Source organism: Nycticebus coucang, chromosome 15 (genome assembly GCF_027406575.1).
Source record: "Nycticebus coucang isolate mNycCou1 chromosome 15, mNycCou1.pri, whole genome shotgun sequence".
NCBI lineage: Eukaryota > Metazoa > Chordata > Mammalia > Primates > Lorisidae > Nycticebus > Nycticebus coucang.
Genome location: NC_069794.1, coordinates 73104896 through 73127686, shown reverse-complemented (window position 1 = coordinate 73127686; position 22791 = coordinate 73104896). Strand labels below are relative to the sequence as shown.

Genomic DNA, 22791 nt, shown 5'->3' with positions numbered 1-22791 from the left:
AATTGCTTTATTGCAGCGGTGTGGAACTGAACCTGCTATATCTGTGAAATAGGCCTGTGCCTCCTCCTTACCATGCAGTTTTTTTCTAAAGCCTTTGCATTTGATGTTCATCTCATTAGTTATGAAGGCACATTTTAAGTTAAAGATCATTTAATTTCCAGTTCACTAGCCTTTTCTTGCACTTGTGAAAGAAAAGTGATTCTCTGAACCCCTAAGATTATTCATCTCTTCCTCCTTTTTGCAGCTCTGCTTGGGGACTGTGACATCTTTTACCACACTTCTTCTGTCCTTTCAGTCTCTGTGCCAGCTCCTCTTCCTCATCTCACTAAACAAAGGAAGCAAAAGGAAGATGTGATGGTGGGAAGGGGTGTCACTGAGGTAGACCTTGAAGGTTTGAGGGCAGAAAAGGCCTTCTGCATGGGTAGAATGGCTGAGAGACAAGGGGTGGGAGATACTTTCAGAGCCCAGCAGAGGTCTGGGTTGATTGACACAGCATCTGTGCAGGAATAATGTGAGATGACACAATTTCTTATTCTTTTTGCTGTTTTTGAATCACCAGGGGCTGTGTTTTGTACATTGTAAGTGCTCTATGAAGTTTCGAGAGTAGCTTTGTGTGTGTGAAATGTTTAGAGCCCCGAAGACCGGTTTTAATTCTTCCTGGAACGGAAGCCATTGACGTTGTTGAGTGTGGTGTTGATTACAATTGGGGTGACCTTCAAGATGCTTTACCTGGCATTTGGGCACCAGATGGATTGAGAGCAAAAAGATGGAGCAATGAGAACAGGTCTTGGGGAAGAGGTAGCAGCTCTGAGGTAAAGTGGGAGGGAATGACTCCAGAGACACGTGGGGTATGAGTGGGAAATGGGTAAGGACAGGGGGAGTGACGAAGGAGGCCAGTGTTGGTGCAGACATCTGGGAGAATTGAGGCGCTGTTGACAGAAGATGGTGTGAGGTGCAGTCTGTGCTGAGGGATTGAGCTGAGGACTTAAGCTGGTCGCATTTGAGTGTGAGGGGTGGATCCAGGCAGGGACGCTCCCTGGCTGTTATTAGGATAATTTCATCTGCAGCTGAGAAGGGTGGGTGATGTAGTCACAGAGATCACTCAGGTACATCCAGTGGCTGTAGAAGCCACTGGAGTTTAGAAACTGGAGAACGTACAGAAGAACTGAGGAAATGAGTAAGGATGGAGAAGGAACAACCAGCTAGGAAGGGACCCTGGAGGGGGATCAGCAGCCACAGCCTGGGAGGCCTCAGGCATGGTGGTGGGATTCTTTCTGAGAAGAGCCAATTCGATTTGGTACCAAAGGTGCATTGGCAAAAAGCAGGGAGAGCACTTTGAAGAGTGGAGGGAAGGCAGAGCATGATTGGTGTGAACATGCAGCTGTTGACTTGCCCAGAGTTTTGCTGGGCACGTGCGTCACATGTGCTGGGCGATACAGCTGCAGCCATGAACAAGACAGATGTGGAGCATTTCTGGATAGTGCATCTAAGGTAACTAATGGGGGATTTTGATACCTTGCCATCAGTCTAGTAGGGAGGAAGTTCTGAAGACCGCAGAACACGAAAGAGAGGCAGAAGTTTGCGAGGGGACTTACTCTTGGCTGTTTGAGATGCCCATCTTCCTGTCTTTTCGCACATGGGTCAGGGGCAGAGTCTGTGGTAGGCGCAGAGTCCGTGGTGGGCTCCTCCTTGATCTTTGCTGTCTTCTGGCAGCGTCTTTCACAGACATTGAGGGGCCTCATGAGAACAGATTTTAGGTTCTGTGTGGCTGCTATGGTATGTGGAGTGGCTAAATTATAAATTATATAGGATATGAGTTCCATTAAGTAAATGTGCAGCTAGGTGTCCCAAACTTGGCTTCATTTCAAACATATGATAAAGAAAATAAATCACATGTAGACTTTTTTTTTTTTTTTTTTTTTTGAGACAGTCTCTAGCTATCACCCTTGGTAGAGCGCTATGGAGTCACAGCTCAGAGCAACCTCAAACTCTTGGGCTTAAGTGATTCTTTTGCCTCAGCCTCTGAGTAGCTGGGACTACAGGCTCCCGCCACATGCCCGTCTATTTTTTGTTTGTAATTGTCATTGTTATTTGGCAGGCCTGGGCTGGATTTGAACCCACCAGCTCCGGTGTATGTGGCTGGCACCCTAACCAGTGAGCTACAGGCGCTGAGCCTTAGACTTGTCTTTTGTTTAAGGCTTGCCAAAGAAGAGAAGTCCCAGGCTCCTTGCAGGATGAGGTGTGCATTGTTAGAAATGCTGAGAAGCGGGGACAGAGTACTGCCCAGCACTGTGAAGTGTGAGGCACCAAGTGGGTGGGGAGGCAGGGTGGGTGCTCAAGTGCTTACTGTGTTTGCTGTGTTGAGTGCAAGTCCATTCAGAAAAGTTCATGGACCGTGGAAATGGATTACTAGTTCTTCATCCAGCTTCCCCTCAAGTGAATTTTTTAAAAGATAGCTATTTTACATTTTCTTAATCTGTAACACTTTTAGAAGTTGGTAATCAATAGCTTACGTCACAGACTGACTTGGTCTATTGCATTTAGGTGGAAGGGCAGGATTTCCTCTTGTGACGTTCACTGTTTATTCTATGGCTGAATCATTTGTACACTTATTAAAAATTCTGCCTGCTTAAAAGGTATGTGGAATCTTGACCTCACTTGCAGGAATTTAATCAATATTTTCATCTGTACCTATCCAAGTTACTTACAATGGGTTTTTTGCCTAAAGGACAGTTGCAACATGTTTGTTTATTGGAACGGGACTCAAACAGTGCTCCTTGTAAGGATGAATTAGGACTAAATTCATGGGAAGTGGACAATACAACTTTAAAAAACAGCTTTATTAAGGCATAAAAATCATAAAGTTAATGTGTTTACACTTCAACTAAATGGTTTTTAATGTGTGTGTGTATATATATAGAGAGGGAAAGTTGTGCAACCTTCACCCCACTGATTCCAGAACATTCTCTTTTCTTTCTTTTCCTTTTTTTTTTTTTTTGGAGACAGAGTCTCAACTTTGGTCCTCTGATTGGAGTGCAATTGCATTATAGCTCACAGCAACCTCAAGTTCTTGGGCTCAAGCTATCCTTTTGCCTCAGTTTTTCTATGTTTAGTAGAGACAAGGTCTCGCTAATGCTCAGGCTGATCTTGAACTCCTGAACTCAAGCAATCTACCTGTCTGGGCCTCCCAGAGTGCTTGGATTACAGGCATGAGCCACTGTGCCTGGCCACCAGAACATTTTCATCTTCCCCGAAAGAATCCCAATACCAGTTAACAGTCATTCCCCATTTCCTCCACCCTTAGTCTCTGACAACCACTAATCTACCTCCTGTCTCTATGTATTTGCCCATTCAGGACATTTCACATAAGTGGTCATACAACATGTAGCCCTTTGTACCTAGCTTCTTTTTATTTAGAATATTATCAAGTTTCATCATGTTGTAGCATGTATTAATACTTCCTTTTTGCTGAGTATAGATCAGTTATTTGGATATATCATATTTTGTTTATGTATCCATTTGGGTATTTGGTTTGCTTGTACTGTTTGCTGTGAACATTAATGAACAAGTTTTTATGGGGACATATGTTTTCAGTTCTCTTGGGTATACACCTACATGTAGAATTGCTAGGTCATGCGATAGCTCTATGTTTACTGTTTTGAGGAACTGCCAAATTATTTTCAAAGTAGCTACACCATTTTATATCCTCACCAGCAATATTAGAGAGGTCTGATTTTTTTTTTTCCAAGTCCTTGTGGACAATTACTGTTTGGAACATTACGATGTAATTATTCAGGTGCTGGTTATCTGCAGGGTGGGTAGTCTAGGATTTTTGTTTCTATTTCTCTGTCTTCCAAGTTACTGATTTGTTGGTTTTAATATGTGGTTTCACTTCCCCGGACAGTGGAGGGTGAGGAATACATGGGAGAACTTAAATTCGTTAATATAGGTACACATTAACGCCTGTTAACAAGTAGAAAGGTTTATTCTTGACTGTTGGGGCACATGAAAAAAAAAACAAGTAGCAATTCGGTTTGGAAAAAGCTGAATTTATTAGCTTGAGTGATATTTGGATTCATGGCAACCTCTGTAGGACTGGGGTTATATTCTTTGGTACTTTAATAATTTGTCAATTTTGTATTTTCATTTTTAAAAATATTAAAGGTTTAATTTAAGCATGTTGCATATAATCTGGATGACTACTGAATAGGGAAAACTGCAACTTATTTTAGTGCCTTTGCTTGCATTTGAGTTTAATCCTTTGGTGCCAGGAAATTCAACTAACGTGACAGCAATTAACTTAACGAAGAGTTTTCAAAATATCTTAAAGGGTCTGAGATAATTTTTCTAAAAGCTCTTTGTAAAAATAAATAAATAAATAAAAGCTTTTTGTATTGCAAGGATTTGATGAGTCTCATAATCAATATGCTGATGGTGGTTTCAGTAGAGTTCTCACAGCAGTGATGAGAGGAAGGGGCGCTCCCAGAGGGTGCGAGGCTTTGTATGGGATGGTCTGGAATTTATATTATTTCATAATGTTCATATAAAAGGGATTTATTTTAATATTAAAGGCTTAAATCACATAACACTTTCCCTACCACATTAAAACATGTTCCAGGACAGACTTTTACTGTCCTTTTCATATCATCCATTCATTTCATAAATGTTCATTGATCCCTGCACTAGGGTAGTAAAAAAATAAAGATGTCCATTCTCTTTAACATTGTACAAGGTACACAAGGAAGCAGCACTGAGATGGGTTCAAGAGAACATAAAATGAAAAAGACTAGGGATTCTGTGAAGATTTTGGGTAGGGGGCTTACATTCATGTAAATACATTGTTGAAGATGGCAGATTAGGATGTGAGTTTATGTTCCCGTTGTCACACTTGCTGTGTGACTTTCTTTGGTGAAGACATTTACCTTTGCCGAGCATCACTTTGCTTCCCCAAGGGATCCAGCATGTTGGAAATTTCTAGAACCAGACGGGTTTTGAAAAGCAGAGTAGTGGTGGTTGAGAAGAACTCAGATCCTTTTATCCCATAAATGTGTTCAACTCAAACATCCTCCCGTGTGGCCTTGGGCCACTCTGAAGACTCAGTGACCTCACGTGAATGGTGGGGACAGCTGGAGTTGCATGTAGAACAGAGACAAGAATAATCAGACCATTTCTGGTCTTTTTACATTTGCGGGCATTTGGTATGAAATGTAGAGAATGAGTGGAGCAAAGAGAACATATTTAAATACTAGAAAAGCTAAATACTTGTAAGCACATTGTAATGCTTGTCATACATTGTGATATAATAATAATATAGAAAAGCAAAAGAGAAAAGCTAGAAAGGACTTGTGGAGTGGAAAAGTAGAGATAAGGAGAAAAGAGGCTTTCGAGCATCATCACTGTGTATTATCATGGTTTAATTTGACATAATAGAAAGTCAAGTAAACATTACAGTTTATTGCAAAAATAATTTTGATTTCTTGGTCTGTTGGTCTGTGCACATGAACAGTCTTATACGTGTCTAGCACTAAGTGTTTACTTTTCTGGAGAAAATGACAGATTAGTAGAGACAATGATAGCTAGACATGATTTCTAAATTAGACCAGATTGGGCAAAACAGAATTTGAAGAGAAGGAAGATAGGAATTTGAAATGAGCAACTGGCTGCTGGGTGTGGGGTCAATAGTGATCAAATATATTGGAAAAGCAGAACTTAGTTCTTTAGAACTCTTAATTTTTGTGATAAAACTTTTGTTTTTATTATTTTTCAGTCTTTAGAAGAGACCCATATTTAGAGGAAGATGTGTCTTTAATTTACTTCAAGTCTTCCATAACTCCCAAGCTATCATTCACATGACTATCAGTAATAGTCATGTGATAAAATAATTGAGTATAAAATAGTGACAGAAAAACAGACTCAACAGAAAGAAATTGTAGAGATTGAAAGAGTAACCAGGGCAATAGTGATTGAGTATAGAATAAGTATATTAAAGTACAACTTTCAAAAGTTCAAACGTGGCTCTCCTTATAAATATATTATGAATACATGATAAAAAATTATTTAGCTCATTAAGGAGGGACCCAGTGGGTGTTGCCACTGTTCACAGGGCATCCAGGAGCAGAGGTTATACAGTCTGTCAGGAAAGGCATGTTGGAACGTTGGCTACATTAGAGACAAAACTGCATAATGTCCTACAGGGCAGTAAAACAATAACTTTTATAATTATCATTTCTGAGAGATAGAAATTATTTACATCTCTACTGGATAAAAATTCTATACATTAACCTGTAACTTACATAATTAGTCATAAATAATAACTGTAGCAACCTGTATAGCCTATGGCTAGGAGTAGTGAGAGTTAAAAGAAATACCTGTATAGCTCAATAATGGAACGCATTGGTGAAAAGGGCATGGAGAGGAATTTGGCTCCCCTAACACGTATGAGAGCTCGCGAGATGAGAGCATTGGTGAATTGGCAATCTCTACACCTGTGGTGTTGAGAGGCACGAGATCAGCCTTATATTAGTCTGGAGGAGAAGGCAGCTGGGAGCATGCGCATTCTATGACGGACACGTTTACTCTGACTCTGCTCTGTCTCCTCTCCTGCCTGCAGAACACCAGCATGGCGTCTCTCTGCTGAAGATGACTAAGCTCCATCTATTCTAAGATTCTCTCTCTCCTGCTAAAATAGATAGCACCTAAGAGAAATTGTTCCTGAGCAAGGTAGCTTAGCAGTCCGCATCTGGAACCTAGTTAAGCCAGGCCTGAGACCTGGCCAGTCTCAGGCCCTGTCAATAACAAGTCAAAATAAGGTTCAATCTCCAATGAAATCATCTTTGGGCAGACCAGTTAGACCAGCTCTGGTGTGATATTAAAAGGACGGGTGGCCATCCCTTGCCTTATTTCCACATACTGCCTAATTTCCATTGATAGCCACTGGAACTGCTAGGATGTCAGGACTTCCCATTGTGTTCCCCAAGTCTCTCAGTGTGTGTGGGAGCTCCTGGAGGCAGATTTTTCTCCTAGATGAAGTATCCTAATAGTTTTCTTTTCTTTTCTTTTTTTTTTTTTCGAGACAGAGTGTCACTTTGTTACCCTTGGTAGAGTGCTGTGGCATCGTAGCTCACAACAACCTCAAACTCCTGGGCTCAAGTGACCCTCTTACTTCAGTCTACAATACCTAGCTAGTTTTTCTATTTTTAGGAGAGACAGGGTCTCCCTCTTGCTGAGACTGGTCTTGAACCCCTGAGCTCAGGCAATTGACCCTCATTGGCCTCCGAGAGTACTAGGATTACAGGTGTTAGCCACTACACCTGGCCCAACTTGCCTCTTTTAATCTAAGCTCTGCTTCTTTGGTTTGTCTCCTAGATTAAGTGAATTGGAATTTTCAATAGGAGCATGACAGTGTCAGCTCGCTTTAGCCACCCTGGTCACCATGCCTTTGGAGTCTTTTTCAAGTAAATTGCTTTTGTGTCAAGCCTTAGCTAGGTAATTTTAACCTAATTTTTTAAACCTCAGCAGTGACTATTTATTATAGTAATAAACAATACCATTAATAGTGTATGTCGGGCAGCACCTGTGGCTCAGTGAGTAGGGCACCGGCCCCATATATCAATGGTGGCGGGTTCAAACCTGGCCTTGGCCAAACTGCAACAAAAAAATAGTCGTGTGTTGTGGTGGGCGCCTGTTGTCCCAGCTACTTGGGAGGCTGAGGCAAGAGAATCGCCTAAGCCCAGGAGCTGGAGGTTGCTGTGAGCTGTGACGCCAAGGCACTCTACCGAGGGTGACAAACTGAGACTCTGTCTCTAAAAAAAATAATAATAATAATAAAAATAATAATGTATGTCTTATCAGAGACCCAGAATAGTCTGGTAGTTTGGCTTTGGCACTGAAATCAGGCCATCTGGGTTCAAGTCCTGTCTCCTGTGCTTATTCCTGTGTGCCCGTGAGATAATTAAATGTGATCATTCCTGTAAGAAGCGGACCATGGCTTTTGTGCATAGGCAGTGGTCAATAAATGAGAACTGTCGTTTCCTTTGTTAGGCTGGTACAAAGGTCTTCAGCAGCAGCATTTTCTTACTTCACCCAATTGCACTCGATGAACCATATTGCTATTCTTCCTTCATCTAGATGTGGGAAATGAAGCTCAGAGTAGTTAGGGAACTTGGAGCTCCTGAGTGGCGCAGCAGGAATTCAAATACAGGTTTATCTAATGTCAAATGATTGACCCACCTGTTTAGCCAACCCCTTCCACCTGAGAGGTAACCACCCTTCTGAACCTGGGGGTTATCACTCTCTAACTCCTTGGATGGTTTTACACATACGAGAATATTCTTAAACAGTATTATGTAATATGTGAATATAAAGCAATTTTATTTACTTTTTTGCTTCTTGTGGTTCCCTACCTCACGTCTGTGATTGGTTCCTCTCCTACCCCTTTGATAAAAGCAAAGCAGGTCTTGACTCCTTTGGTCACTTTGGGGTCATAAAAACCTCACAGTCACGTCACGTTTAAAAACAAAGCAAAACACAAAATCACTCTTTTCCTGCAATTAACAATGCTCAATCTCATGTAATAACCCAAATTTTAATCTTGCTTTAAAATCGAGGCTGTTGGTATGGATGGGGTGCGTCTTCTTTCTCTCCTTGTTCTTTTTCTCCTGGGAATACTGCAGCTATTGTAAGCCCTTTGCTTTTTGATGTACATTTTAAATTCAGCTAATCAAAGGCACCATCTCTCATGCACAGTTTGGATTTTGATGGCGGTTGTTTTGAATCTTAACGGTATTTTTTGTAACGGTATTTTTTTCTTTGCCTCGGAGAAGTTAGCATGCTTATTTGCACTGGGGCGGTTTCCGAGCACTCCCCCGGGTGAGTGGGGACCCTTCACATTGGCCTTTTCATGCCGCTCATCATCAGCTGTTTGTTTGCCTTTTCAATTAATTTACTGTGTTTTTTAGAGCAGTTTTAGGTTTATAGAAAAATGGATTGGAAGGTATGGTTCCCACATGTACCCTCTGCCCTGTGCACAGCTTCTCATATTGTTAACATCTTGCTTGGTGAGATATATTGGTTACAACTGATGAGTTTGTATTATTAACACTATTAAGTCATCAGTTGACATCAGGGTTATATATTCATTATATATTCACCTTCCTAAAAATCTGGTGTGCCTCACCTTTTTATTGCCCACCCACAATCTTTGGCAACCACTGATCTTTTTAGTCTCCTTAGAGCTGACTTTTCAGAATGTTACCTCGTTGGACTCGTACAGTCGTTTCAGTCTGGCTCCTTACACTTAGCAAGTGTGCATTAATTTGTCGCCCTGTCTTTTCTTGGCTTGACAGCTTGTTTTCTCTTACCTTTGAGTGATGTCCCTCTGTCTGGATGTGCCACACAGCTTGTTTATCCACTCAACCTGTTGAAGGACATCCCAGTTGTTTCCAACTTTCAGCTGTCATTGATAAGTTAGCTATTTAGCTTTGGTCTCTAGGTCCCCATTTATAAACTGAGACATTGAGCAAAGGTCTATCATTTCTAGCCCTCAAAGATGCCACCTGTCAAGAAAGCTGACTAAGAAGACCAGGAGAATGAGCATGGGAACAACTTGAAGTCAGATGCAAATGGTCCCCTAAGTAAGAGGAGGGAAGGGGATGGGGGAGGGTGGCCGCATGGGGAAAAGGAGGCTGCAAGTGAGAGGAAGTGAATGGAGCTGAGAGCATGAGGATGGATTAATGATTTCAAAACATGCAGAGCAAAATCAGAAAGTCACAGCTAGAGGTGGAGGAGCTGCCTGTGTGTGAGACATGAGGTGGGAGGTGTTCAATAGGGTTTAGCACTGGAAACCAGGAAGCCTGTTGCTCAGTTTACAGGAATAATTTCTCAAACTGTCACTGATATTGGTATAGGATTGCTTGAGCCTCAGGGTCGGACGCTGCAGTGAGTGGGCTGTGATTGTGCCATTGCAGTCCATCCTCATGGTGACACCTGTCTCTAAAAAGGACCAGAAAGCGACCATAGATGTGGCCGTGTGGCTGGCAGATGGCAGGGTCAGCTTGGAACAATAACTAAGGTCAGACTTCTGGAGTAATCCTCACCAAGCAGTATCTGGCAGCGCTGTCCGGCACCCACACTCTGGAAAGGGGGATGTTGTGTTGCTGGTCTGATGGAGGTTGGGCTGGACGGATAGCTTGCTGCCCTGGAGAGCGAGGCGGGGAGAAACCACTCTGCCTTTTGGATTACAGCCAGGCAATATCCAGTGTTGTTGCAGAGGTTCTCTCCCTTTGGCTTTAATCAATACAAGTCACAGGAAGGAGATTTTCTCTTCTGTATAATTTAGGGTTTGGGTCATAGAGAAAAGTTGATGTTCAAACAGGCAACTACTAAGAAATCAAGAGATTAAAAAAAGAAAGGAAAAAAAAAAAAGAAAGAAATCAAGAGATTCCTTTTAAAGTCCCTAAAAAGAGTGTTAGGAAAATCACCAGTAGAAACTATGACCTATCTGGATGGAAAAGGTGTACAATATGTCACAATTTTTTCTGTGGATTTGGGAAATATTGACTTGGTTGGGAATCCCTTTTCTGAAATGCTTGGGACAGAATTTTCTGAGTTTTGGATTTTTTCAGATTTTTTAGTATTTGCATTCTGTTTACAGGCTGAGCAGCCCTTATCCCCAAATCCAAAATCCAAAATGCTCCACTGAACATTTTTTTCTTCTTTTTTCTTTTTTTCTTTTTTTGAGACAGAGTCTATGTGGTCCTTGGTAGAGTCACAGCTCACAGCAACCTCAAATTCTTGGACTTAAGCGATTTTCTTGCCTCAGCCTCCCAAGTAGCTGGGACTATAGGTGCCCACCACAACACCCAGCTTTTTTTTTCTTTTTTGTTGCAGTTGTCATTGTTGTTTAGCTGGTCTGGGCTGGGTTCGAACTCCCCAGCCTCAGTGCATGTAGCTGGAGCTATAACCACTGTGCTATAGGCACCAAATCAAGCATTTCTTTTGAGGATCAAGTTGGCTCTCCAAAAGTTTTGAGTTTTGGAGCATTTTGGATTTTGGATTTTCAGAGGAGGGGAACAAAACCTGTACTATAACTTTTTTTTTATTGTTAAATCATAGCTGTGTACTTAGTGCAATCAAGGGGTACAATGTGCTGGTTTCATATACAATCTGAAATATTCTCATCAAACTGTTCAACGTAGCCTTCATGGCATTTTCTTAGTTATTGTACGTAGACATTTGTATACTGCATTTAGTAAGTTTCGCCTGTACCCATTCTAAGATGCACCGTAGGTGTGGCCCCAGCCATTACCCTCCCTCCACCCTAACCTCCCCCCTCCCTTCCCCTCCCTTGGTACTTTCCCCATAGTCTTGTGCTATAGTTGGGTTATAGCTTTCATGTGTAAGCTATAAATTAGCTTCATAGTAGGGTTGAGTACATTGGATACTTTTTCTTCCATTCCTGAGATACTTTGCTAAGAATAGTATGTTCCAGCTCCATCCATGTAAACATGAAAGAGGTAAAGTCTCCATCTTTCTTTAAGACTGCATAATATTCCATGGTATACATGTACCACAATTTGCTAGTCCATTTGTGGGTTGATGGGGACTTGGGCTTCTTCCATGACTTAGCAATTATGAATTGGGATGCAATAAACATTCAGGTACAGATGTCTTTGTTATATTGTGATTTTTGGTCCTCTGGGTATAAACCTAGTAAAGGAATTACAGGATCGAATGGCAGGTCTATTTTTAGATTTCTAAGTATTCTCCAAACATCCTTCCAAAATGAACATATTAGTGTGCATTCCCACCAGCAGTGTAGAAGTGTGCCCTTTTCTCCACATCCACGCCAGCATCTCTGGTTTTGGGATTTTGTTATGTGGGCTACTCTTACTGGGGTTAGGTGATATCTCGAAATAGTTTTGATTTGCATTTCTCTGATGATTAAGGATGATGAGCTTTTTTTCATGTGTTTATAGATCATGAGTCTGTCTTCTTTAGAGAAGTTTCTCTTCAAGTCCTTTGCCCACCCTGAGATGGGATCACTTGTTCTTTTCTTGCTAATACGTTTGAGTTCTCTGTAGATTTTGGTTATCAAACCTTTATCGGAGGTATAACCTGCAAATATTTTCTCCCATTTTCAGGGCTTGTCTGCTTGGTTTACTTACTATGTTCTTGGCTGTGTAGGAGCTTTTTAGTTTGATCAGGTCCCAGTAATGTAGTTTTGATACTGCTTCAATTGCCTGGGGAGTCCTCTTCATAAAATATTCACCCAGGCCCATTCCTTCAAGAGTTTTCCCTACACTTCCTTCAAGTATTTTTTATAGTTTCATGTCTTAAGTTTAAATCTTTTATCCAGTGAGAATCTTAGTTAATGGTGAAAGGTGTGGGTCCAGTTTCAGTCTTTTACAGATCGCCAGCCAGTTCACCCAGTACCATTTGTTAAATAGGGAATCTTTTCCCCACTGAATGTTTTCAATTGGCTTGTCAAAGATCAAATAATGGTAAGTAGCTGGGTTCATCTCTTGGTTCTCTATTCTGTTCCATACAACTGCCTCTCTGTTTTTCTTCCAGTACCATGCTGTTTTGATCACTCTCAATTTATAGTACTGTCTCAGGTCTGGTAGCGTGATTCCTCCTGCTTTGTTTTTATTGCTGAGTAATGTTTCGGCTATTCGAGGTTTTTTTCTGATTCCATATAAAATGAAGTATTTTTTTTGAAGAGCTTTAAAATATGACAATGGAGCTTTAATATGAATTGCATTAAAATTATATATTGCTTTGGGTAGTATAGACATTTTAACAATGTTGATTCTTCCCAGCCATGAGCATGGTATGTTTTTCCATTTGTTAATATCTTCAGCTATTTCTTTCTTAAAGTTTCATAGTTCTCTTTATAGAGATCTTTCATGTCCTTTGTTAGGTACACTCCCAAATATTTCATCTTCTTTGGTGCTACTGTAAAAGGAATAGAGTCCTTGACTGTTTTTTTCGGCTTGGTTATTGTTGGTATATATAAAGACTACAGCATTATGGGTGTTGATTTTGTAGCATGAGACATTGCTGTATTCCTTGATCACTTCTAAAAGTTTTGTAGTAGAATCCCTAGTGTTTTCCAAGTATACGATCATATCATCTGCGAAGAGTGAAAATGTGATCTCTTCTGACCCTATGTGGATACCCTACGTGGATCGCCTTTTGTTCCCTAATTGTAATGGCTAAAACTTCCATTACAATGTTAAAGAGCAATGGAGACAATGGACAACCTTGCCTGGTTCCTGATCTAAGTGGAAATGATTCTAATTTAACTCCATTTAATACAATATTGGCTGTGGGTTTGCTGTACATGGCCTCTATCAGTCTAAGAAATGTCCCTTCTATACCAATTTTCTTAAGTGTTCTGATCATGAAGGGATGCTGGATATTATCAAAAGCTTTTTCTGCGCCAATTGAGAGAATCATATGGTCTTTATTTTTTAGTTTGTTTATGTGCTGAACTACATTTATAGATTTACGTATATTGAACCAGCCTTGAGACCCTGGGATAAATCCCACTTGGTCATGGTGTACAATTTTTTTGATGTGTTGTTGGATTCTGTTTGTTAGAATCTTATTGAGTATTTTTGCATCAATATTCATTAGTGATATTGGTCTATAATTTTCTTTTCTTGTTGGGTCTTTCCCTGGTTTAGTGATCAAGGTGATGTTTGCTTCGTAGAATGTGTTGGGTAGTATTCCTTCTTTTTCTATATTTTAGAAGAGGTTTAGTAATGTAGGTACTAGTTCTTCTTTAAAGGTTTGATAGAATTCTGACGTAAAGCCATCTGGTCCTGGGCTTTTCTTTTTAGGGAGATTTTGTATAGTTGATGCTATTTCAGAACTTGATATAGGCCTGTTCAACATTTCCACTTCGTTGTAGCTAAGTCTTGGTAGGTGGCGTACTTCCAAGTATTGGTCGATTTCTTTCAGGTTTTCATATTTCTGAGAGTAAAGTTTCTTGTAATATTCGTTAATGATTTTTTGAATTTCTGAGGAGTCTGTTGTTGTTTTATCGTTACCATTTCTGATTGATGAAATTAGAGATTTTACTCTTTTTTTCCTGGTTAGGTTGGCCAAAGGTTTATCTATTTTATTGATCTTTTCAAAAAAACAACTTTTGGCAAATTTCTTCAACATTCGAATGTCATTAAAGTATTTAATTTCTCCATGATAAATGAAACTCAGTTTAGCTGGGTACAGGATCCTGGGTTGAAAGTTATTTTGCTTTAGGAGATTAAAAGGTTTAGTAATATAGGTACTAGTACCTATATTACTAAACCTCTTGCTTTAGCTTGAAAGGTTTCAGCAGAGAGATTTGCAGTTATTCTAATATTCTTCCCTTTGTAGCTGATGGTTTTCTTTCATCTGGCTGCTTTCAGAATTTTCTCCTTCATATTAACTTAGTGAAATGGATTGTGATGTGTCTGGCGGATGTCTTATTTGGGTTAAGTCATGCTGGTGTTCTGAAACTGTCTGCTATCTGAATTTCATAATCTCATGGAGAAGAGACTCTGTGCCTTGTGAAGCCACTTCGTTGCTTTCCGGGATCACTATAAGACGAATATTGGTTTTCTTCTTCGAATTATCCCATAGTTCTCTGAGAGAGTGATCTGTTTTTGCCCTGCATTTCTCTTCCTCTTTGAGAGTTTGGGAGCATTCGAAAACTTTGTCTTCAATGTCAGAAATCCTTTCTTCTGCTTGCTCCATTCTGTTACTGAGGGATTCTACTGTGTTTCTCAGATCTTTGAGGGCTGCAACTTCTTGTCTCAATGTGTCAAAATCTTTGGTCACTTGGTCTTTGAAGTCGTTGAATTCTTGAGATATCTTTTGGGTTACTGCTTGGAGTTCTAATTCCATCTTATTTGCTATCCAGATTCTGAATTCGATTTCTGACATCTCAGCTATTTGTTTGTGCATGGGATCTTGTGCTGTGTCTGCCTCATTGATCCTTGGGGGAGTTGATCTACTCTGATTATTGATATTGCCAGAGTTTTTCCCTTGATTTCGCCTCATGTTTGTTTTTTACTGTTGCCTCTGGCTGTCCTCAGAGTTGGGGAGGTGTCTCGGCAAGATTAGACCCCAGCGGGATCACCCTATTGTTGCTGGATCTTTGTAGGGAGTGACCCTGTGTAGCTCCTCTGGGGCTGCCCCAGCCAGGGAGTTCTGGTTGTGGAAGCAGCTCCGGAGTGTGACACACCCAGATCCAGCAACAGGGCAGGGGGTGGTGCACCTGGTTCTTGGAGTTCTTGATGCCCAGTGACTTTGGCATAGAGAGCCCAAGGCTCCAGCAGTCTCTGGCCAGGGGAAGGGCTCTGTGCAGAGGCAGGGAGGGCTCTGTGGGCGTGTGGCTACCAGAGTCCCTGGCCGGGCAAGCGGGCCGGTGTGGAGGCAGGGAGGGTACAGGAGGGAGGATGCAGGGTTGCGCGGCTCCTGGAGTTCCTGGTCAGGTCGTGCAGAGGCCCAGCGGGCACGGGTCACGGTGCAGCTCTTATGGAGGTCTGGGCGCACAGCGATTGCAGGTTACAGCCAGCTCTTATGGAAGTCCGGGCGGGTGAGGGTCCTTCAGGTCGGAGACTGGAGATTCAGTAGACAGTCGACCAGGTTCGATCCAGCCATACCCTGCTCGCTGCGCCAGATGTTGCTGTCCACTGGCCTGTTTCAGGGGCCTCTGACCTCTCAATCATTTTCACATCCAATTTCCACCGAGAGTGCTGTGAAATACACATGTGGGTTCTTTCAACAGACTTGCCCTATAACTCTTGACTGAAATCCATTACCTGAACACTCAAACACACAGTTGACCTTGAATTATATGACATGTTGTCTGAATCCTCTTCATAATGTTCACAAGACAATTGTGATTTATTTACATTTTTTATTTTTACCAGCTTCATTGAGATGATTAGCATAAACTTTGCTGACATTAATTATACAATTTAGTGATTTTTATTGAATTTACAGAGTTGTACAACCACCACTACAATCTGATTTTAGAATATTTCCATCCTTCTCCAAAAATACCTTGTGCTTATTAATTGTCCCTGCCTATTTCCTTCCCCAGCCTCTGGCAGCCACTATCTACTTCATGTTCCTATGGACTTGCCTTTTCTGGACATCTAAGTTTGTCCTGCCTCACGCGGTCTATGGTATCTGTGCCTAGGTTCTCCCATACTGTTTTTTTTATTTTTATTTTTATTTTATTTTATTATTATTTTTTTATTGTTGGGGATTCATTGAGGGTACAATAAGCCAGGTTACACTGATTGCAATTGTTAGGTAAAGTCCCTCTTGCAATCATGTCTTGCCCCCATACAGTGTGACACACACCAAGGCCCCACCCACCTCCCTCCTTCCCTCTTTCTGTCCCCCCCCATAACCATAATTGTCATTAATTGTCCTCATATCAAAATTGAGTACATAGGATTCATGTTTCTCCATTCTTGTGATGCTTTACTAAGAATAATGTCTTCCACATCCATCCAGGTTAATACGAAGGATGTAAAGTCTCCATTTTTTTTAATGGCTGAATAGTATTCCATGGTATACATATACCACAGCTTGTTAATCCATTCCTGGGTTGGTGGGCATTTAGGCTGTTTCCACATTTTGGCGATTGTAAATTGAGCTGCAATAAACAATCTAGTACAAGTGTCCTTATGATGAAAGGATTTTTTTCCTTCTGGGTAGATGCCCAGTAATGGGATTGCAGGATCAAATGAGAGGTCTAGTTTGAGTGCTTTGAGGTTTCTCCATACTTCCTTCCAGAAAGGTTGTACTAGTTTGCAGTCCCACCAGCAGTGTAAAAGTGTTCCCTTCTCTCCACATCCACGCCAGCATCTGCAGTTTTGAGATTTTGTGATGTGGGCCATTCTCACTGGGGTTAGATGATATCTCAGGGTTGTTTTGATTTGCATTTCTCTAATATATAGAGATGATGAACATTTTTTCATGTGTTTGTTAGCCATTCGTCTGTCGTCTTTAGAGAAAGTTCTATTCATGTCTCTTGCCCATTGATATAAGGGATTGTTGGCTTTTTTCATGTGGATTAATTTGAGTTCTCTATAGATCCTAGTTATCAAGCTTTTGTCTGATTGAAAATATGCAAATATCCTTTCCCATTGTGTAGGTTGTCTCTTTGCTTTGGTTATTGTCTCCTTAGCTGTACAGAAGCTTTTCAGTTTAATGAAGTCCCATTTGTTTATTTTTGTTGTTGTTGCAATTGCCATGGCAGTCTTCTTCATGAAGTCTTTCCCCTGGCCAATATCTTCCAGTGTTTTTCCTATGCTTTCTTGGAGGATTTTTATTATTTCATGCCTTAAGTTTAAGTCCTTTATCCATCTTGAATCAACTTTTGTGAGTGGAGAAAGGTGTGGGTCCAGTTTCAGTCTTTTACATGTAGACATCCAGTTCTCCCAACACCATTTATTGAATAGGGAGTCTTTCCCCCAAGATATGTTCTTGTTTGGTTTATCAAAAATTAGGTGGTTGTAAAATGTTAGTTTCATTTCTTGGTTTTCAATTCGATTCCAAGTGTCTATGTCTCTGTTTTTCTGCCAGTACCATGCTGTCTTGAGCACTATGGCTTTGTAGTACAGACTAAAATCTGGTATGCTGATGCCCCCAGCTTTATTTTTGTTACAGAGAACTGCCTTAGCAATACGGGGTTTTTTCCGGTTCCATACAAAACGCAGAATCATTTTTTCCAAATCTTGAAAGTACGATGTTGGTAATTTGATAGGAATGGCATTGAATAGGTAGATTGCTTTGGGAAGTATAGACATTTTAACAATGTTGATTCTTCCCATCCATGAGCATGGTATGTTCTTCCATTTGTTAATATCCTCTGCTATTTCCTTTCTGAGGATTTCATAGTTTTCTTTACAGAGGTCCTTCACCTCCTTCGTTAGGTATATTCCTAGGTATTTCATTTTCTTTGAGACTATGGTGAAGAGAGTTGTGTCCTTAATTAGCTTCTCATCTTGACTGTTATTGGTGTACACAAAGGCTACTGACTTGTGGACATTGATTTTATATCCTGAAACATTACTGTATTTTTTGATGACTTCTAGGAGTCTTGTGGTTGAGTCTTTGGGGTTCTCTAAGTATAAGATCATGTCGTCAGCAAAGAGGGAGAGTTTGACCTCCTCTGCTCCCATTTGGATTCCCTTTATTTCCTTGTCTTGCCTAATTGTATTGGCTAGAACTTCCAGCACTACGTTGAATAGTAAAGGTGACAGAGGACAACCTTGTCTGGTTCAATTTTTAAGAGGAAAAGCTTTCAGTTTTACTCCATTCAGTAAAATATTGGCTGTGGGTTTGTCATAGATAGCTTCAATCAGTTTTAGAAATGTGCCACCTATGCCTATACTCTTCAGTGTTCTAATTAGAAAAGGATGCTGGATTTTATCAAATGCTTTTTCTGCATCTATTGAGAGGATCATGTGATCTTTATTTTTGCCTCTGTTAATATGGTGGATAACGTTTATAGACTTGCGTATGTTAAACCAGCCTTGCATCCCTGGGATGAAGCCTACTTGATCATGATGAATGACTTTTTTGATGATAAGCTGTAATCTATTGGCTAGGATTTTGTTGAGAATTTTTGTGTCTATGTTCATGAGTGAGATTGGTCTGAAATTCTCCTTTTTGTTTGGGTCTTTTCCTGGTTTTGGTATCAGGGTGATGTTTGCTTCATAGAATGTGTTGGGGAAGATTCCTTCTTCCTCAATTTTTTGGAATAATTTCTGCAGTACAGGAATAAGCTCTTCCTTGAAGGTTTGATAGAATTCTGGAGTGAAGCCATCTGGACCAGGGCATTTTTGGTTGGAAGATTTTTTATTGTTTGTTTGATCTCAGTGCTTGAAATTGTTCTGTTCAGGAGGTCTATTTCTTCCTGGCTAAGTCTAGGGAGAGGGTGTGATTCCAAATATTGATCCATTTCCTTCACAGTGTCAAATTCTGGGCATAGAGTTTCTGGTAGTATTCAGAGATGATCTCTTGTATCTCTGTGGGATCAGTTGTTATTTCCCCTTTATCGTTTCTGATTGAGGTTACTAGAGATTTTACTTTTCTATTTCTAGTTAGTCTGGCCAATGGTTTATCTATTTTATTTACTTTTTCAAAAAACCAACTCCTTGTTTCATTAATTTTCTGAATGATTCTTTTGTTTTCAATTTCATTGATCTCTGATTTGATTTTGGATATTTCTTTTCTTCTACTGAGTTTAGGCTTAGATTGTTCTTCTTTTTCCAATTCTATAAGATCTCTTGTGAGATTGTTGATGTGCTCTCTTTCTGTTTTTCGAATGTAGGCATCTAAAGCGATGAATTTTCCTCTCAAAACTGCTTTTGCAGTATCCCACAGGTTTTGGTAGCTTGTGTCTTCATTGTTGTTATGCTCAAGGAAGTTAATGATTTCCTGTTTTATTTCTTCCTTCACCCATCTGTTATTCAACAGAAGATTGTTTAGTTTCCATGCCTTTGGGTGGGGTCGAGCATTTTTGTTAGAGTTGAGTTCCACCTTTAGTGCCTTATGGTCTGAGAAGATACAAGGTAAGATTTCAATTCTTTTGATTCTGTTGAAATTTGTTTTGTGTCCCAGGATATGATCAATTTTGGAGAATGTTCCATGGGGTGATGAGAAGAATGTATATTCTTTATCTTTGGGATGGAGTGTTCTATATGCATCTATCAAGCACAGTTGTTCTAAGGTCTCATTTAAGTCTCTTATATCCTTGTTTAATTTCTGTTTAGAGGATCTGTCCAGCTCTGTAAGAGGAGTGTTTAAGGTCCCCTGTTATTATGGTATTATCAGATATCATATTGCTCAGACTGAGTAAGGTCTGTTTCAAGAATCTGGGAGCATTTAAATTGGGTGCATAGATATTTAGAATTGAAATGTCTTCTTGTTGTATTTTTCCCTTGACCAATATAAAGTGACCATCTTTGTCTTTTTTGACTTTAGTTGCTTTAAATCCGCATGTATCTGAAAATAAGATTGCAACTTCTCTTTTCTTCTGAATTCCATTTGCCTGAAAAATTGTCTTCCAACCCTTGACTTGGAGCTTTAATTTGTCTTTTGAAGCCAGGTGTGTTTCTTGCAGACAGCAAATGGATGGCTTGTGTTTTTTAATCCAGTCAACCAATCTATGTCTCTTCAGTGGGGAATTCAAGCCATTAACATTTATTGAGATAGTTGATAAGTGTGGTAGTATTCTATTCGTCTTATTTTGTGAGAGTCCATTGCTTAGTTTTATCTTTTGGATCAGTGTGGAGGTTTGGTTCTGTCCTTTAATTTCTGAGTTCTTACTTTGCTGCTGATCCATTGTGGTGGTCCGTGTGCAGAACAGGTTGAAGTATTTTTTGTAGAGCTGGTCTTGTGGCGAATTTCCTCAATGTTTGTATATCCGTAAATTATTTGATTTCGCCATCAATTTTGAAGCTTAGCTTAGCAGGGTACAGAATTCTGGGCTGGAAATTGTTCTGTTTAAGTAGATTAAAGGTAGATGACCATTGTCTTCTTGCTTGGAATGTTTCATTGGAGAAGTCTGCGGTCACTCTGATGGATTTGCCCCTGTAGGTCAACTGGCGCTTACTCCTGGCAGCTTGCAGAATCTTTTCTTTTGTCTTGACTTTGGATAGGTTCATCACAATGTGTCTTGGAGAAGCTCGGTTAGAGTTGAGGCGACCCGGGGTCCGATAGCCCTCTGAAAGCAGTGTGTCAGAATCTTTGGTGATATTTGGGAAATTTTCTTTTATAATATTCTCTAGTATGGCTTCCATTCCTCTGGGGCATTCTTCTTCCCCTTCTGGGATTCCTATAACTCGTATGTTGGAACGCTTCATAAAGTCCCATAATTCTGACAGTGAACGTTCTGCTTTCTCTCTCTTCTTTTCTGCCTCTTTTACTATCTGAGTTATCAAGAACTTTGTCTTCTACCTCTGAAATTCTTTCTTCTGCATGGTCTAACCTGTTGCTGATACTTTCCATTGCATCTTTAAGTTCCCTGATTGACTGTTTCATTTCCTTCAGCTCTGCTATATCCTTTTTATGTTCTTCATATCGTTCATCTCTTATTTGATTCTGTTTTTGGATTTCCTTTTGGTTATTTTCCACTTTATTAGCAGTTTCCTTCATTGTTTCCATCATTTCTTTCATTGTTTTCAACATGTGTATTCTAAATTCCCTTTCTGTCATTCCTAACATTTCTGTATAGGTGGAATCCTCTGCAGTAGCTACCTCATGGTCCCTTGGCGGGGTTGTTCTGGACTGGTTCTTCATGTTGCCTGGAGTTTTCTGCTGATTCTTCCTCATGGGTGATTTCTTTTATCTGTTTCCTTGCCCTAATTTTCCTTTCACTTCCTCTTGCTCTTTAAGTTCTTGTGCCTGGCATGATGGTACATTTCCTTCCACTCTTTGTTCACTGTTTTGATACAGAATTCCACCACTCAGGGATAGACGGGAGCCCCCTGTTCTCCAGGCCCAGGTGAGCTCAGAGGTCAGACCCTATTTCCAGGCACAAGCAGACTGCCTTTTTTGCTCCCATGCTGTTTTTAAAGTTCATCTGTTGTGGCAATCTTTGTTTTTATACATCAAAATAAGTGGACTGTACCATATTCCACTTTTTGGAATTTGTTGATATATCTTAAGTTTATCCTTACTTTTTAAAAAATTTTTTATATTTTATTCATTTTTTTTGAGACAGAGTCTCACTATGTTGCCATCAGGAGAGTACTGAGGCATCACAGCTCACAGCAACCTCAAACTCTTGGGCTTAAGCAATTCTCTTGCCTCAGCCTTCCAAGTAGCTGGGACTATAGCTGCCACAATGCCTGGCTATTTTTTTGGTTGCACCTGTCATTGTTGTTTAGCTGGCCCGGGCCAGGCTTGAATCTGTAGTCTCAGTGCTGGCACTGTAACCACTGTTCTACGGGCACCATGCTGTGAGTTTACTTTTTAATTTTCCTAGGATTTAAGTTTCAGAAAGACATTAAAGAAGAGTTTGATCTTCTTGCCTCTGAGCTCCAAAGCCCTCTGTTTCAAAGCTATGCAGCCACACTGAGCAGGTGGCCTAGTGGCAGTAAATACATTGTCCCTGATCATAAGGTCATTTGGTCCTTCAGAGACTGGCATACATTGTCCCTGACCATAAGTTCATTTGTTCCCAAGAATATGGGTGCATATTCTTGAGCCTAGCCCAGGGATAAGTAAGTGTTTGATTGAGAGCTTTCTCCAGGTCAGGAACCTAGCACAGACCTCACTTGGGAGACTTACGCCCCTTCTTTTCTTTTAGCTTGTCTTGTGCTTTGATTAAGGTACAATGTTAGAATACTCCTGTGACTTTTACTGTATGTGTAAATTGGGGATGAAAATTGAAATTGAGGTAGGAGGAGAGAATCTTGCAAAGTAATAGATAACAGATCCAGTATTCCTATTCAGAAGAAAGTGAGAACTTTCTCCTTTCACAAGTTGTTCTTTTTGTTCTTCATATCTTTTCACATTTCTTATTGTTTGAGAGAAGAAATTTCCACTAGGCCAAGGTAGCAGAGCACCCCCAGGAAATTAGAATTATGTTATAAACACCATGTATGTTGTGACATTAAGACAGTATCCAACTGAAGCATTCCACTTGCTTACCTAATTTAGGTGTAGAGCAGTTGATCATGGAAGTAGTCAAACCCTAACTTAGGTAGCAAAACATAGCTTCTTGAATTATGATGAGGTTTTTCCTGTCCAGGTTTCTGAAGTTGAACTTGG

At 40.3% G+C, this 22791-nt stretch overlaps 1 protein-coding gene across 11 annotated transcripts in view; it reads left to right on the top strand.

Annotated features, from left to right (window-relative positions):
• The window catches only part of SPATA13 (spermatogenesis associated 13), a 155524-nt gene that overhangs the window by 41310 nt on the left and 91423 nt on the right, over positions 1-22791 (top strand). For 6 of the 11 annotated variants that reach the window (XM_053563194.1, XM_053563193.1, XM_053563190.1 and 3 more), the window contains exon 2: positions 9539-9632. The exons of the other annotated variants lie outside the window; for them this stretch is intronic. The gene's annotated coding sequence lies outside the window, so the exon portion shown is untranslated. The remainder of the gene's footprint in view (positions 1-9538; positions 9633-22791) is intronic. 11 annotated transcript variants of the gene reach the window in all.